The following is a 16,775-nucleotide window of genomic DNA, read 5'->3' as shown; positions in this document are numbered from 1 at the left end:
TGGCCCCCCCAAATTCATGTCCTTGCCACATGCAAAACACATTCACCCCATCACATCATCCCAAAAGTCTTAAACCAACTCCAAGTCCAAAGCCTCATCTTCTGAATCTTCTAAATCAAATATGGGTGAGACTTCAGGCGTCTTCGATCCTGGGGCAAAATCCTTCTTCATCTGAGAACCTGTGCAATCCACATTACAGGTTATCTGCTCCCAAAATACAATGGTGGAACAGGCACAAGGTGTACATTTCCATTACAAAGGGGAGAAATTGGAGGGAAATGTGATGTTTCTTGACCTTCACCAGGGATTAGAGAATAGGGAAGGGGAGAGGAAGGAGGGGTGGAGGGTGGGGTAACAGGGTCATTTTACCATTTACCAATTTCATTTTTCTAAATGGGTTGTAAAGGTCTCAGAATAGTCTATCAGATCCCTTCTTGAGGAGAGGTTTGGGAGTGCGGCGAGTAGAACATAGGTAGGACATTAATCAGACAGAAAACAGCAGCTGAAGACCCCTGCACAGCAGCACAAGTGACATGTGGCAGTCCTTTTGCTTGCCTTCAACTAGCCCCTTTGTGAATATTCAGAACCTTCCAGTGAGGCAGATCTGGGCAAAGTATTATAATAATGTTTCAGTCATCCATCCATTCAACAAATATTTATTAAGAGTCTACTCAGTTCCAGACCCCATGCTAAATGCTGGGTATGCCAAGGTGAATAAGAGATATGTTGGCCACCCCATGGAGTCTCTAGGCTAATGGGACCAGTTGTGGTGGAGTTGATTTTGACTCATGGTGACCCCATGAGTGTCAAGGGTAGAACTGTGCTCCATAGGGTTTTCAATGGCTGATCGTGCAGGAGTAGACCACCAGGTCTTTCTTCTGAGGCACCTCTGGGTGGACTCCAACAACCAGCTTTTTGGTTAGCAGCCAAGTACGCTAACAATTTGCACCACCCGGGGACTCCAGGCTAAACGGAGGCAGATGCAAATCAAACAATCACACAAGTGGATGGAGAATTACATGTTTTAAAAAGTGCTAGGGAAGGAATATGAGGGGAATATGGGCAGAAGGGACCAGATGAGGAGTGGAGGTAGTCAGGTAGGAACTCTGTGAGGAGGTGACATTTTACCAGGAGTGTGCTGGAGGCAAAGAGGTGAAGAACCAGAAGGGTGGCTTGGAGGGGACTCCACACTGGAAGGGAAACGCTCTTCAGCCATCTGCCAAGGAACTGAAAGGGGGTGTGGCTGGAGCCCCATGATCGTGATTAAGGGCAGGCTTGCAGGGGAGGCAGCCTGCCCCCTGTGGGGCCTTGCCGGCCATGTAGAGCATTCTGGTGTTATCAAATTCAGTGTTATTAAATTCAGTGAGAAACGCTTCCATTTAAATCTTCACCCCAGGTGGTCATTCTCACAAATTAGTTTTAAAATGGGCAGTGGGAAGGAGCCCAGATGAAGGTCCATGATGGGACATTCTCTCAAAAGTGAGGCTGTCATCTCCTTGGCTGGAAAATGTGCCCTTGTACCCTTTCTCCAATAGCAGATGTATGAACCTTACACTGAGTCTGTATTAAAAAACAAGCCCACATCCGGATTCCAAATTGAGAGGAAAATGGGATAAACCAGAGGTTGTGTGTGTGGGGGTGGGAAGGGGGATGGTGAAAGGATCCTTCTGCATCTCTAATGCATCCTAACTGTGAAGTCACTGCGTGGTGGGGCGAGGACGCTCTGTGAGGGTGAAAGCCCACAGACCTCGAAGGCCTCTACTTCAGGGCAGTCTTTAGAGATGAACATTCTGTGGGTACCAGCTCTTTCAAGGCTGTTCTGGATCTCTGGTCCCTGCTGCACTTGTGTACTTGTGGGTGCCCCTTCCCTGCTCAGATAAGGGAACCTGGGGATGATGGAAGCGGCCAGAAGCTGGTTTCCTGTGCAGGGACACAGCTGGTGGCTCCCGTACTCCTGGGCAGCCCCAGCTCGTGCAGACCCTCCCTCTCCTCTTCCAGGACAGGGCTCAAGGGGGCCAGGAACCTGGTGGAAAGTGAAGCCTGCAGCCTGGGAAAGAAATTCTCAGAATCTCTGGTCTTAATTGAAAGTCTCACTGCCCCTTCTTCAATAAATGGAATTATTTGGGTCTCCATTTTTATGCCTGTGTGTTATCTCTTTACTTGATAATATTCATTCACTCACTCACTCACTTAATCACTCATTTATTCAACCCACATTCATTGCAGTCAGTGCTTTTCAATCACCAAATTGGGCATCCACGTTGAATAAATCCAGAATCCTTCATATGGCTGAACTGGGTCCTGTCCATCTCTTCTCTTCAAGCTCCCCTGCCCTCATTCACTTTGCTCTGATCACACACTAACCTTTCAGTTCCTCAAAGACACTGAGCACTTTCCTGCTTCTGACCATTTGCACATGCTGTCCCCTCCGCCAGGACAACCCTACCTTCTACTCTTTACCTAACTCCTACTTACCCTCCGAAGCCAGAGATCCCCATCTGTCCCTATTAGTCCTCATCCATCTGCCCCCAAGTAAAGCCAACATCTTACCATTTCACTTGGCGTCTGCTTGGGGCATCTGTTTCTGTCTCCCATGCCAGAGGAACTCATAACCACTTCCTGGGGCCCATCATTTAGACACAGGGACCATCTTTTTCCTGCAGAATGGATGGTCCATCCATCCTTCTTTTAATCATGTGCAATTTATGACTCTGGCGCACAAGGTATGTATGCCAGAAACAAGTTTACAAAGTCCAAATGGGTATGTGCTGATCAGGCAGTGAGGAAGGTCATCTTCTTTGGGTCACCTGCTGCTCACCTCCACTCTTACCCAGGCCTCCATGATGGAAGAACAATACGTAAACTTTCCTTTTCTTCTTCAAGGGAAGTCTGTCATTCCTTAGTCCATCTAGATATGCATAAAATGCTCCAAATATGCTTCACCCCTGTAACAACCATCCTCAAAACCTGTTGAGCAAGGCCAATGCTTATTTCCATGTCTTTAATCACTCTGCTGTTTCCTTTTCATAATTGCTTCATAGCTTCACACCCATCAGAAGGGCTGGGTGTACTGTCATGGCCCTCTCTGACCTGCACTTGGTTGCAGACACAAAGCAAAATCCTGTTCCAAATGCCATGTTGGCTCTCCTTCCTTCTGTTAGCATACTCCTTCTCCAGAAGTTTGTTTGCTTGTTCATTCAACAAATATTTATTAAATGTTAGGTTTTGAATCAACTCGCAACAATTATTGAGCAATGTCATGGATTGAATTGTGTCCCCCAAAAAATGTGTGTATCAATTTGGTTAGGCCATGATTCCCAGTGTTGTGTAGTTGTCCTCCATTTTGTGATGCCCTGAATTTGGACTCTTAGCTTACTGGACTGTGAGAGAATAAACTTCTCTTTGTAAAGCCATCCACTTGTGGTATTTCTGTTAGAGCAGCATTAGATGACTAAGACAGAATTTGGTACCGAGAGAGGGGTGCTGCTCTAACAGATACCTAAAATGCGGAAGCAGTTTTGAAACTGTGAATGGATAGAGGAGCGGCAGTGGTAGAGAACCAACAGCAGCAGAACCAGGAGGCCAGGGCAAGACAGTGCTGGAGCCGACCCACAGAGAGAGAGCTGAGTGCCTGTGCACAGGAGGCTTCCTGGAGGAGTGGGGTGCCTCTGGGCACTTATTGGTGGAGCTAGGCTTGCCGACCCACGGAGCGAGAGAGCTGAGTGCCTGTGCGCACAAGGCTTTTTGGTGGAGTGGGGTGCCTCTGGGCACTTACTGGTGGAGCTACCGAGCTTTGGAACACTTGCCCTAGGAGGGCAGATGCGGGCGTGAGGCCTGAGGGCTGAGAGGCCACAGGAAGCAGAAGCTGAAGAGACAAGGAACACTAGAAGCTGAGCTGCCTCAGTCTCAAAAGGTATGGCCATGGCCTTTGGTGTTTCTAAGGGTGGAGTTGTCACTCAGATGGACTGGGAGAATGGTGCACCTAAAGCTGAGGGAGCAGAGTTGCTGTCCCAGTGGGCCTGGAAGGCAGAGCTGAAGCCCAGGGCCGAGGGACCTCCACTCAGAATCCAGAGACTGTGGCCAATACCTAGAGTCTAGAGGGCAGGGCTATTGTGTAAATTGTCTCAGAGAACAGAAGATTATTTTCAAAGCCTTGAGGGCTAAGGTAATGTGTTCTGCTAACTTGCTTGGCGCCTGCTATCCCTTCTTTTCCTCCAGTTTCTCCCATTTGTAATGGAAATGTCTAGCTTGTGCCTGTTCTGCCATTGTACTTTGGAAGCAGATAACTTGTATTCTAGATTTCACAGATGAAGAGGAATTTTCAGATTTTTTACTTGGAGTTAAGACTTTTGCTATGATACAATGACAGGAATATGTTTTGCATGTTGCAAGGATGTGATTTTTGGGGGGCCAAAGGGTGGAATGTCATGGATTGAATTGTGTCCCCCCAAAAATGTGTGTATCAATTTGGCTAGGCCATGATTCCCAGTGTTGTGTGGTTGTCCTCCATTTTGTGATTGCAATTTTACATTAAAGAGGATTAGGGTGGAATTGTAACACCACCCTAACCCAGGTCACATACCTGATCCAATGTAAAGGGAGTTTCCCTGGCGTGTGGCCTGCACTACCTTTTACCTCTTGTAAGAGATAAAAGAGAGAAGTAAGTAGAGAGACAGGGGGACCTCATACCACGAAGAAAGCAGTGCCAGGAGCAGAGCGCGTCCTTTGGACCTGTGGTCCCTGTGCGGAAAAGCTCCTAGTCTGGGGGAACACTGATGAGAAGAAGGCCAACAGAGAGAAAAAAAGCTTTCCCCTGGAGCTGATGCCCTGAATTTGGACTTTTAGCCCACTGGACTGTGAGAGAACAAACTTCTCTTTGTATAGCCATCCACTTGTGGCACTTGTGGTATTTCTGTTACAGCAGCACTAGATGACTAAGACAAGCACCGCTGTGTATCAGTGGGAAACAGAGCAAGAATAGACACAGCCCTTTTTCTGGAAGAGCAAACATGGTGTAGGGGTGGGGTGGGGAGACAGTCAAAATCCCGATCATACCACAGCAATGTAACAAAAGCACAGAGGAAAGCATGTGTGGTGGTGGTGGGACCCCTAACATACCCTGGAGGTTCTGGGATGGCTTCACAGAGGGGAGCCTTGTGGGTGAATAGTGGTTGGCCTGGTAAGGAAGGGTTCCTTCAGAAATCCAGCAGATTTCTTGGGGATGACATTCAGTGTTCCTGAATCTCCATAGCCACTGTTCAGAGACCATCTCTGCTGGAGGGAGGGGCTTGACAACCACACTCAAGGCTTAAAATTGAGCAAACTGAAACTAATCAAAGCTGTGACTCAGCTGCCACAGAGCTCAACTCCTGAGCGGATGCAGAGATCAGCCCCTCTCTCTAGCCTCCTGACAGAAGACAGGGCAAGTCTTTTCTGAGGGAAATATTATCTACCTCATTTGCTACTGTGCTTTTATACCTATGCCTGGCATATACTGAAAAAAAAGACAAGATATGTGAAAAAAGCAGGAAAATATGATCCTTAATCAGGAAAAAAGAAACAATCAATAAAAGCAGACCCACAGATAACCCAGATGTTGGGATTAACAGACAAGGGATTTAAGATAACATTTAAATATGTTAAAGAATTTACAGAAAAAGACAAATATAGGAAAATATGGAGTAATTCAAAAGAGAAATAAAAACTTAATAAAATCAAATGGAAAACTTTGAATTAAATTATACATTATCTAAAATAAAGAATTCTTTATATAAATTTAACAGCAGACGAGACACAGGAGATGAAAGAATCAGTGAACTAAAAAAAGTCAATAAATACACAGTTACCATAGGATGCACAACTGCACTCTTGGGCATTTATCCCTGAGAAATGAAAACTTATATTCACACAGAAAGCTGTACACAAATATTCATAGAAGCTTTATTGGTAATAACAAAAAAACTGAAAACAACCAGACGTTCTTTAGTGGGTGGATGTTTAAACTAAAAATGGTACATTTGTAACATGGAATACAACTCAGCAATAAAAAGGAATGAACTATTGATAAATGCAACAACTTAGATGTATCTCAGGGGTATTATGCTGAGTGAAAAAAAAGCCAATCCCAAAAGTTTACATACTGTATGATTCCATTTATATAACATTCTTGAATGACAAAATTATAGAGACGGAGAACAGATTAATGGTTGCCAGGAGTTAGGGACAGGAGAGAGGTGTGGGAGGGAGGCTGGATCTTAATAAACCCCAAGCAGGATAAATACAAAGAAAACCATATCTAGTCATATCCTGGGGCTCTGATGGCGCGGGAGTTAAGCGTTTGGCTGCTAACCAAAAGGCTGGCAGTTTGAACCCACCAGCTGCTCCTTGGAAACCCTATGGGGCAGTTCTGCTCAGTCCTATACAGTTGCTATGAGTCGGAATCGACTTGACGGCAACAGGGTTTCAGGCATATCCTAGTCAAAGTGCTGAAATCCAGACTTAAAGAGAAATTTGTAAAAGTAGTCAAAGGAAAGAAGTCATTACCTTCGATAAAACAAGAAGAAAAATGGCCGATTCTCAGCAGAAAAAATGGAAGTGAGAAATCATTGGCATGGCATCTAAAATGCTGAGAACAAAAGGGTCAACCAATACGTCCACAGCCAGTGAAAGTAAAGGACAAAAAAAGTCTTTTTCAGACAAAATCTGACTGAGCTCACTAGAACTATATTATTAGAAACACTAAAGAAAATTGTTTAAGCTACAGAAGAATCTCAGATTAAAGTTCAGATCTGAAGGAGGAATAAAGAACACTACAAATGGTAAATATTTGGGTAAATATAAAAAGCTATTTTTTTCTTTTTAACATTTCTTTAAAGACCGTTGGCTGTTTAAAACAAATATAATGAACAATTTGTGTGGGATTTATGACGTATAACGTGTAGAAATAAATATTTAGCATCAATAGCTCAAAGTGCAGGAAGGAATACTGTTGTAAGAACAGTTCAATTTTTACATTGTTTGTGAACTGGTATAATATTAATTAAAGGTGGACTATGATCAGTTGGGAGACCTGATGGTGCAGTGGTTAAGAGCTACAGGGGCTAACAAAAGGCTGGCAGTTCGAATCCACCGCCTGCTCCTTGGAAACCCTGTGGGGCAGTTCTACTCTTTCCCAAAGGGTTGCTATAAGTCAGTATTGACTTGATGGCAACAGGTTTGTTTTTTTTTGTGTGATGATCAGTTAAGGCTCCATAGTGTAATGTCTAGAAGCCACTAAAAATAATACAAAGCGGCATAATAAAATACATTATCCATTCAATCCTCACAACAAGTAAGTGGGCCTTAACAGCTGATTTCACAGATAAGGAAATAGAGGCTTAGAGAGGCTAATGCTTTATCCAAGGTCACCAGATAGGAAATAGGCACACTAGAATTCAACCCAAGTTTTTGGGCCCCCAAACCCAATGCCCTTTCCATCCTTCCAAGGGTCGACAAACTTTCTCTGTAAAAGGCCAGATAAGAAATATTTTCAGCTTTGTAGGCCACGCAGTCTCTGTCACAATTACTCAACTGTACAAAAGCAATCACTAAAAATACATAAAGAAATGAGCATGGCAGTGTTCCAATAAAACTTTATTTACAGAAACGGGGGGGGGGGTCAGATTTGGTCCATGGACCATGGTTTGCCAATCCCTGAATGAGTCCACTGAATGTCCAGTGATTTTAGTTCTGGCCCAGAGAGGGTGATTCTGATCCACAGCCTATTTGGTCTAAATGTGCCATAGTTGCACTCCTTTCCCCTCCCACCTCTCTTGGGTTGTTCTGACCCCAGCATTGTGGTAAGTACAAAAGCTGTTCCTTTTCATTCCTTGCCCCAGGGGAAGTTTCCAAGTAAAAGCCAGAGAACGCAGGGCCCTGGTTACTGCATCCCGTTCCCTCAGCTTTCCTTCTTTCCAGTCCTAAAATAAACCCTCTTCCCTCTCACATCTGTCTCTATGCAGCCTTTTTCTGAAAGCTCCCTCCCAGTGGGCTCCCAGTCCTTGGGGGCTAGCTCTTAGCCATCAGGACTTTAAAACACACACAGATTCTATTTGCATGGCCTGTTGTGCCCGATGATGCCCTATAATAACCCTCAACAATCAAGGATTCCGTGGCAGCTGGGCGGGCAGGCGAGAGGGTCCAGAACTGAAGCTTTAACTGGAGGGTCAAGCTGGAAACCACCCAATTGTGCTTTTGCTCTCTGGGCAGAGAAATCCCCAGGCTGCCATTTAGGGCTTCTCAGCACTTAACAATTTACAAAATGTCCTCGGACTATTTTCAGCACTTTTTCCTCTCAGGCCTCCTACCCTACCCACCCACCAAATGGCATTGCTGGGTCAACTTTCTAATTAAGGAAATCAAGGTCTCAGCTGTGTTTAACAACGTGCTCAAGGCCATAGAGCTCATTTAGGGCCAGAAATAGAAGGTGTCCTGCGCCACCAAGCTCCATCCAAAAGCCTGTAACCACTTCTTGACCTTTGGAATCACTTCAGGACTCTTAGATCAAAGTTTTTTAAAAAATTTATTGTGGCAAAATATATATAGGAGTCCCTGAGTGGCACAAATGGCTAAGTGTTCAGCTACTAACTGAAAGGTTGACAGTTCAAATCCTCCCAGAGGTGACTCAGAAGAAAGGCCTGGTGATCTACTTCCAAAAGATCACAGCCATTGAAAGCCTCATGGAGCACACACAGTTCTACTCTAACACACATGGGGTCTCCATGAGTCTGAATCAACTCAACAGCAACTGGTTGATTTTTAAAAATATATATAACAAAAAAAAATTTCCATTTTAAGCATTTTTCAGTGTATGATTCAGTGACATTAATTACATTCACCGTATTGTGCACCCATCACTTCCATCTATTTCCAAAAGCTTTTCATCACTCCAAACTGAAACTCAGCAGCCCTGAAGCAATAACTCCCCATTCAGCCCCGCCCCCAGCCCTTGGTAACCACTAATAAACTTTGGCCTCTATGCATTCACTTATTGTCGATATTTCACATAAGTGAGATCACGAAATATTTGTGCTTCTGTGACTGACTTATTTAACTCAGCGTAATGAGCACATTTGTTGCCATGGACCTGCAGAGCCTCCGTGCCCACCTCAAGGCCGGATAACCTTATTCCATTGATTCTAAGATGCACAGTTCTCCACAGTTTAGCATCTCTGAAGTTGAGATGCATTCTTAAAGGCAATGGCTGTGATATTGTTGTCACTGCAAATCTTGCACAGTGGGTGTCTGCAACTTTGAAGAAAATTCCAGAGACAACGGTGGAGCACCATGTTGGAAATGCCACATCCCCCTGCTTATGATGGCGCAGAGGGATACAGTGTGGAGGACACAGACCTCTCACGACTCCATGTGGGAAGTGATTCAGTGATTCACAGGAGTCAAATCCTACATGTGAACAAGTCTTAGCAATACCTTATCCAACTTACTTTACTCATATTTTCCCTTTTGTATCTGTGCCAGAATGGTATAGGACAATAACTGTCTAAATAAGTAGAAAAGATATATTTCAATAAGTATCAAATTTAAAAATCTAAGTGATAAGAAAACAATGTGCCATAGTTTAATGGCAGCATTTTTTTTTTCTATTTTAGCAGTATACACACACAAAAAATGGTGTATCTTCAGATCAACGGTGTCTTAGATTTAATAAAATATGGGTAACTGTCCCATCTGATTCTACTTACTACCTTGAGTTTCTCTCTTGAGACAGCATTGGTCACGTTGTATTGAAATGATCATGTTGCCTGTATTCCCCAGTAGGCCCTTTCTTTGAAGGCTGAGAGGTGCCTTGGTGAACTCTGAGTATTAAGAAACTAGCACAATACAGTGGCAATTCAGTGACATCCTGACAACCAGCAGGTTTGGGCAGTGATACGCTCCTATAGCCACAAGGTGCCTGCACCATTTTTTTTTTTCAGGGAGAATGAAAAGAGTATGAAATTTCTAGGCTGCCTCTTCAGCAAATCCACCAGCTATAGTTGTGTAGGTTGTACACTGCACAGAGGTGCCCAGTCAAAGGGGCTGTTGCTGTTGTTAGGGGCCGTTGAGTTGGTCCCGACTCCTAGTGACCCTATGTACAATAGAATGAAACACTGCCCAGTCCTGTGCCATCCTCACAATTGTTATGTTTGAGCCCGTTTTTGCAGCCACGGCATCAGTCCATCTCGTTGAGGGTCTTCCTCTTTTTCGATGACCCTCTACTAAGCATGATGTCTTCTAGGAACATGTCCCTCCTAATAACATGTCCAAAGTACGTAAGACAAAGTCTTGTCATCGTCACTTCTGAGGAGCATTCTGGCTGTACTTCTTCCAAGACAGATTTGTTCATTCTTCTGGCAGTTCATGGTTGTCATGGGTTGAATTGTGCCCCCCAAAAATATCTGTCTACTTGGCTAGGTCATGACTCCCAGTATTGCATGATTGTGTAATCTGATGTGATTTCCTTATGTGTTGTAAACTCTATCACTATGATGAGGTTATATGTGATCTCCTTATGTGTTATAAACTCTGTCACTATGATAAGGTTATACTGATGAAGTATACAAGATTGGATTGTGTCTTAATCCAATCTCGTTTGAGATATAAAAGAGAGAAGCAAACAGAGACACATGGAAACCTCACACCACCAAGAAAGCAGTGCCGGGAGCAGAGCATGTCCTTTGGACCTGAGGTTCCTGTGCAGAGAAGCTCCCAGACCAAGACAGGATTGATGACATGGACCTTCCTCCAGAGATGACAGAGAAAGCGTTCCCTTGGAGCTGACACCCTGAATTTGGACTTGTAGCCTACTGGACTGTGAGAGAATAAACTTCTCTTTGTTAGAGCCATCCACTTGTGGTATTTCTGTTATAGCAGCACTAGATGACTAAGACAATGGTATATTTAATATTCTTTGCCAACACCATAATTCAAAGGCATCAATTCTTCTTCGGTCTTCCTTATTCATTGGCCAGCTTTCTCATGCATATGAGGCCATTGAAAACATAACGGCTTGGGTCAGGGGTACCTTAGTCCTCAAGGTGACATCTTTGCTTTTTAACACTTTAAAGAGGTCTTTTACAGTAGATTTGCCCAATGCAATATATTGTTTGCTTCTTGACTGTTGCTTCCATGGGTGTTGATTGTGGATCCAAGTAAAATGAAATCCTTGACAACTTCAGTCTTTTCTCCATTTATCATGATGTTGCTTATTGGTTCAGTTGTGAGGATTTCTGGTTTCTTTCTGTTGAGGGGTAATCCATACTGAAGGCTGTAGTCCTTAATCTTCATGAGTAAGTGCTTCAAGTCCTCTTAGCTTTCAGCAAGCAAGGTTGTGTCATCTGCATATCACAGGTTGTTAATGAGTCTTCCTCCAATCCTGATGCCGTGATCTTCTTCATCTAGTTCAGTTTCTTGGATTATTTGCTCAGCATACAGACTGAATAAGTATGGTGAAAGGATACAACCCTGATGCACACCTTTCCTGACTTTAAACCATGCAATATCCCCTTGTTCTGTTCGAACAACTGCCTCTTGGTCTATGTACAGGTTCTGCATGAGCACAATTAAATGTTCTGGAATTCCCATTCATCAAAGTGTTTTATCTATAATTTGTTATGACCCACAAAGTTGAATGCCTTTGCATAGTCAATAAAACACAGGTAAACATCTTTCTGGTATTCTCTGCTTTCAGCCAAGATCCATCTGACATCAGCAATGATATTCCTTGTTCCACAACTTCTCAATCCAGCTTGAATTTCTGGCAGTTCCCTGTCAATGTACTGCTGCAACCATTTTTGAATTATCTTCAGCAAAATTTTACTTGCATGTGCTATTAATGATATTGTTCAAACGATATTGTTCAAAGGGGTAGTGGGGCTGAAATATGTGCCTGCACTGCTAGAAAAGCCATGTGCTCGTGAGGATATGGCTGCCCATCTCGGCCAGCTATTCTCATTTGGACAAACATGTTATGAAGACAATCAGTGGCCTTGCATCTCCGCACCTAAGTGAAATCTTACCTGTAGTCAATCTCACTTTATGGGTCCTAGACAGCCGGTCCAAAAAAAACCCAGATCCGTTGTCGTCGACTCTGACTCATAGCGACCCTATAGGACAGAGTAGAAATGCCTCATAGGAGCGCCTAGTGGATTCGAACTGCCGACCTTTTGGTTAGCACCATAGCTCTTAACCACTGTGCCACCAGGGTTTCCAGACAGCAGGTCAGGATGGTTTAAAAGATGGACCTTTAAAATTGATCCAAGGATACCCACTATGCTGACTATGATCAGAAAAATGGAAAATAAGTGTTGGTGAGGATGTGGAGAAATTGGAACCCTTAAGGAGCTATGGCGACGCAGTGGTTAAGTGCTCAGCTGCCAACCAAAAGGTCAGTGGTTCGAACCCACCAGCCTCACCATGGGAGAAAAATGTGGCAATCTGCTTCCATAAAGGTTACAGCAATGGATAACCTGCTGTCACTGAGTTGATTCCGACTCATAGTGACCCTGAAGGACAGAGTAGCATTTCCCCATAGGGTTTCCAAGGCTGTAATCTTCAGGGAAGCAGACTGCTACATTTTTCTCGTGAGGAGTGGGTGGTGGGTTGAACAGATCTTTCATTTAGCAGTCAAACGTTTAACCATTGCACTACCAGGGCTCTGTAAGAATTACCATACCCAAAGCCAGCACAAGGTGTACAAGGCAAGGTCATGGAAGCTCCATGGACACATCCAAACTCTCTGAGGGACTGGATTACTGGGCTGAGGGCTATGGGGACCATGGTCTCAGGGAACATCTAGCTCAATTGGCACAACATAGTTTAAAAAGAAAACGTTCTACATCCCACTTGGGTGAGTAGCATCTGGGGTCTTGAAAACTTGTGAGTGGCCATCTAAGATACTCCACTGGTCTCATCCTGTCATGGATTGAATTTATGTCCCCCCAAAATGATGTGTGTGTCAGTTTGGCTGGGCCATGATTCCCGGTATTGTGTGATTTTCCTATATGTTGTAAACCCTGCCTCTATGATGTTAATGAGGGAGGATGGGCGGCAGTTGTGTTAGTGAGGCAGGACTCAGTCTATAAGATTGGATTGTGTCCTTAGGCAATCTCTTGAGATACAAAAGAGAGAAGAGGGGGACCTCATACCATCAAGAGAGCAGTTCTGGGAGCAGAGCACGTCCTTTGGACCGGGGCCCCTGCGCAGAGAAGCTCCTAGTCCGGGGGAACACTGAAGAGAAGAAGGCTGACAAAAAAAGCCTTTCCCTGGAGCTGATGCCCTGAATTGGGACTTTTAGCCTACCTTAACTGTGAGGAAATAAACTTCGTTAAAACCATCCACTTGTGGTGTTTCTGTTACAGCAGCACTAGATGACTAAGACACACCCCTTTGGAGCAAGGGAGAATGAAGAAAACTAAAGACACAAGGCAAAGGACTGATGGACTACAACTACCACAGCCTCCACCAGACTGAGTTCAGTACAAGTAGATGGTGCGCGGCTACCACCACTGACTGCTCTGACAGGGGTCACAACAGAGGGTCCTGGACAGAGCTGGAGAAAAATGTAGAACAAAATTCTAACTCACAAAAAAAGACCAGACTCACTGGCCTGACAGAAACTGGAGAAACCCTGAGAGTATGGCCCCTGAATACCTTTTAGCTCAGTAATGAAGTCACCCCTGAGGTTCACCCTTCAGCCAAAGATTAGACAGACCTATAAAACAAAATGAGACCAAAGGGGCACAACAGCCCAGGGACAAGGACTAGAAGGCAGGAGGGGACAGGAAAGCTGGTGACTAGGAATGTAAGATTGAGAAGGAAGAGTGTTGACATGTTGTGGGGTTGTTAACCAAAGTCATAAAACAGTATGTGTACTGTTTACTGAGAAGCTAGTTTATTCTGTAAACCTTTATCTAAAGTACAATGAAAAAAAAAAAAAAGAACTACCATACCCATTAAACCAAACCCATTGCCGTCAAGTCAATTCCAACTCAAAGCAACCTTACTGGATAGAGTAGAACTGCCCCACAGGGTTTCCAAGGATTAGCTAGTGGATTCGAACTGCCCACCTTTTGGTTAGCAGCTGAGCGCTTAACCACTATGCCACCAGGGCTCCAAGAATTACCATATGACCCAGTAATTCCACTCCTAGGTGTATACTCAAGAGGCTTGTAAGCTGGGGGTGGGGAAAGCACCGAGAAAGATGAGTGGGAAGATCATGCAGGGATTCTGTCTTAATCATTTCCAGATACGCTTGGCTCAGCACAACACAGAGCAAAGCATAGCTCATCGACGGTTCCTGGTACCAGGTGGTTGGGGCAGTAGCCGCACAGGAGCACGTCCCTCTAGGTGACCTGGTGCTCTTATCCTCACCTGGACGCCGTCCTTGAGCCATGCTCCTCAGGCCTGGGAAGAAGGTCGCAGGCATGGGTGCAAGGAGGCAGAACCTCTGAGGGTGGGTGACTGGCTCAAGGTCACACTGGGTAAGTCAGGACTGTGTGTGTGTGTGTGTGCATGTAACTTTCTTTTTAGAGTAAACATTTTAAGGGAGCATAACTCCAGAAAATGCACACATTCCAAGGGCATAGCTCGATCAATTCTCACAAACTCTGCAGTCAAACAGAACCTACCACATGATTAATATAATTGGTATCACTAAATCATACACCTGAAAATGTTCAATCAGCAAATGTTGTGTTACATATATTTTTACAATAATTAAAAGAAAGAAAGAAAGAAACACAACCTAATAGCACCTGTCTCCAGACACTTCCTAGCTGGAGACCTCATGCAGGTTCTCTGACATCTCTAAGCCTCAGTTTCTTCATCTGTAAAGGGGGCTTCTGCTTGTTAACCTCTCTGCAACGTTGTTGATGAGGGTTAAATGAGATAATGCACATACAGGTAGTCCCTGACTTACAACAGGGTTCTGTTCCGATGACTCTGTCATAAGTTGGTTCTGATGTAAGTTGAATACCTCTTTTCTTTTTTTTTTTAGTTTTCATTATTATTGCCTTTTATTATCTATCTTTATTAATCCAAGCTTTATTTATCTTTAGGGGTTGGAAGCATTACATATAAACTTACAGATATATTTTAAAACATACATGCATATATAAAAAAGTACACAAATCATCAAAATGTACTCTGACGATGAACAAGAGTTGGATGATGTTGGCATTTTGTCGATTGCATAATAACTCCACTTGGGGAAGATTCTGGATCATCTGGATTATCCCTGGGAATGGGGATAGCGTTTCTAGTCAGAAAATTAGTGAGAGTAGTCTGTATGGTCCTTTTTATTTCTTCATATATTTCGCAGTAACATCTCCCTGCTTCCCAAATCTGCCTGTCAATGTTAGCAAACCGATCAGCATTTGGGTCCATGTTTTTAAGCAGTTGAAGCCCCTGATCGAGTTTAGAAAAAGCTCCAGCTAATCCTTTCACTGTAACATTTTTTGGCAACTTCTCTCCTCCCTCTTCCTCATCATTTCTTTCATCTTCAGCATTTTCTTTCCTCTTCAAAATCCATTAAGTCCTGATCTGTCCTTTCCCCTTCTTCGTGATCTATGAGCTGCTCCGCGTTGGCAACGTCAAGTTCTAAATTCAGCGTTCTTGCCATATGGACGATTTTTCCACTGATCTCTTCCATCATATTATCCTGATCAGGTGCTTGCAGCATGCTCACATAACTCAGCAATTTTCTTCCACATCCCCTGCACGCATTTTCCCATAGCTTCCTCCCAGGAAGAAGCAATGTTCTGGATACTATAATTCTTCCAGAAATCACATAATGGTACTGTACCTCCACCTGTTTGCAGCTATTGTCTGAGCAAACGTAGCCCTAGTTCATAAGTAGTATGTCTTGAAGGTGCATCCTGAGCCACAGGCTGAATCACAGCTGTTGTATACACTGCAACATTGTATGCAGTACATATTACTAACCATAAGATGTGAACAAACGAACAAGTAAAAAAAACAGACGGTGGTTAAGTACAGTTCATTGTAACCTGAATATGTCATAAGCTGGGGACTACCTGTAATAATAAGAACACCAGCTAACACTAATATCGCGCTTACTGTGGGCCTTGTGCTATAATAAGCCTCTTCATATACATTCATTCACTGAACCCTCACAACAAGCAATGAGGTTGGACATACCCCCATTTCCACAGATGAGGAAAGGAAGGCACAGGGAGGCTGAGTAGCCTGCTAAGATGGCATGGTCAGTAAATGGTAGAGCTGGGACTTGAACCAAGACTGGCTGTTTCGAGGGTCCGCCATCCACCCGCTAGGCCATTTGTCAGGCACAATGTTGGGCACTGACTTAGTGCTCAATATACAATGGCAGAAGGAACCCTGATGGGGCAATGGTTAAGCTGCTCCCACCTAGCGGCTCTGTGGGAGAAAGACCTGGAGATCTGCTTGCATAAAGATTATAGTCTAGAAAACCCTTTGGGGCAGTTCTACTCGGTCACATTGGGTCGCCAGCACCCAACTACAACAACACCATACAATGATCACTGCAGGCAGGTTCTGATGATTATCCCAATACTTCTATTAACAATACAGAAGACTCTCACCAGAGGTGCGAGCTGTATGGGGGAGGGGATGGAGTCCCCTGAGCACACAGTGTGGATGACTGTCCACCTTGGCCCCAGCCCCAGGCACCTTCCTGACGGCTGTGCCCTTTCACCCTCAGGGCCAGGTGGCCTTCCCCACACCTCCCCCCGTCACAT

The sequence above is a fragment of the Trichechus manatus genome, unplaced genomic scaffold (genome assembly GCF_000243295.1).
Source record: "Trichechus manatus latirostris isolate Lorelei unplaced genomic scaffold, TriManLat1.0 scaffold00001, whole genome shotgun sequence".
NCBI classification, from domain to species: domain Eukaryota; kingdom Metazoa; phylum Chordata; class Mammalia; order Sirenia; family Trichechidae; genus Trichechus; species Trichechus manatus.
The sequence above is the reverse complement of the archived record's forward strand: the minus strand, read 5'-3'. Positions refer to the sequence as shown.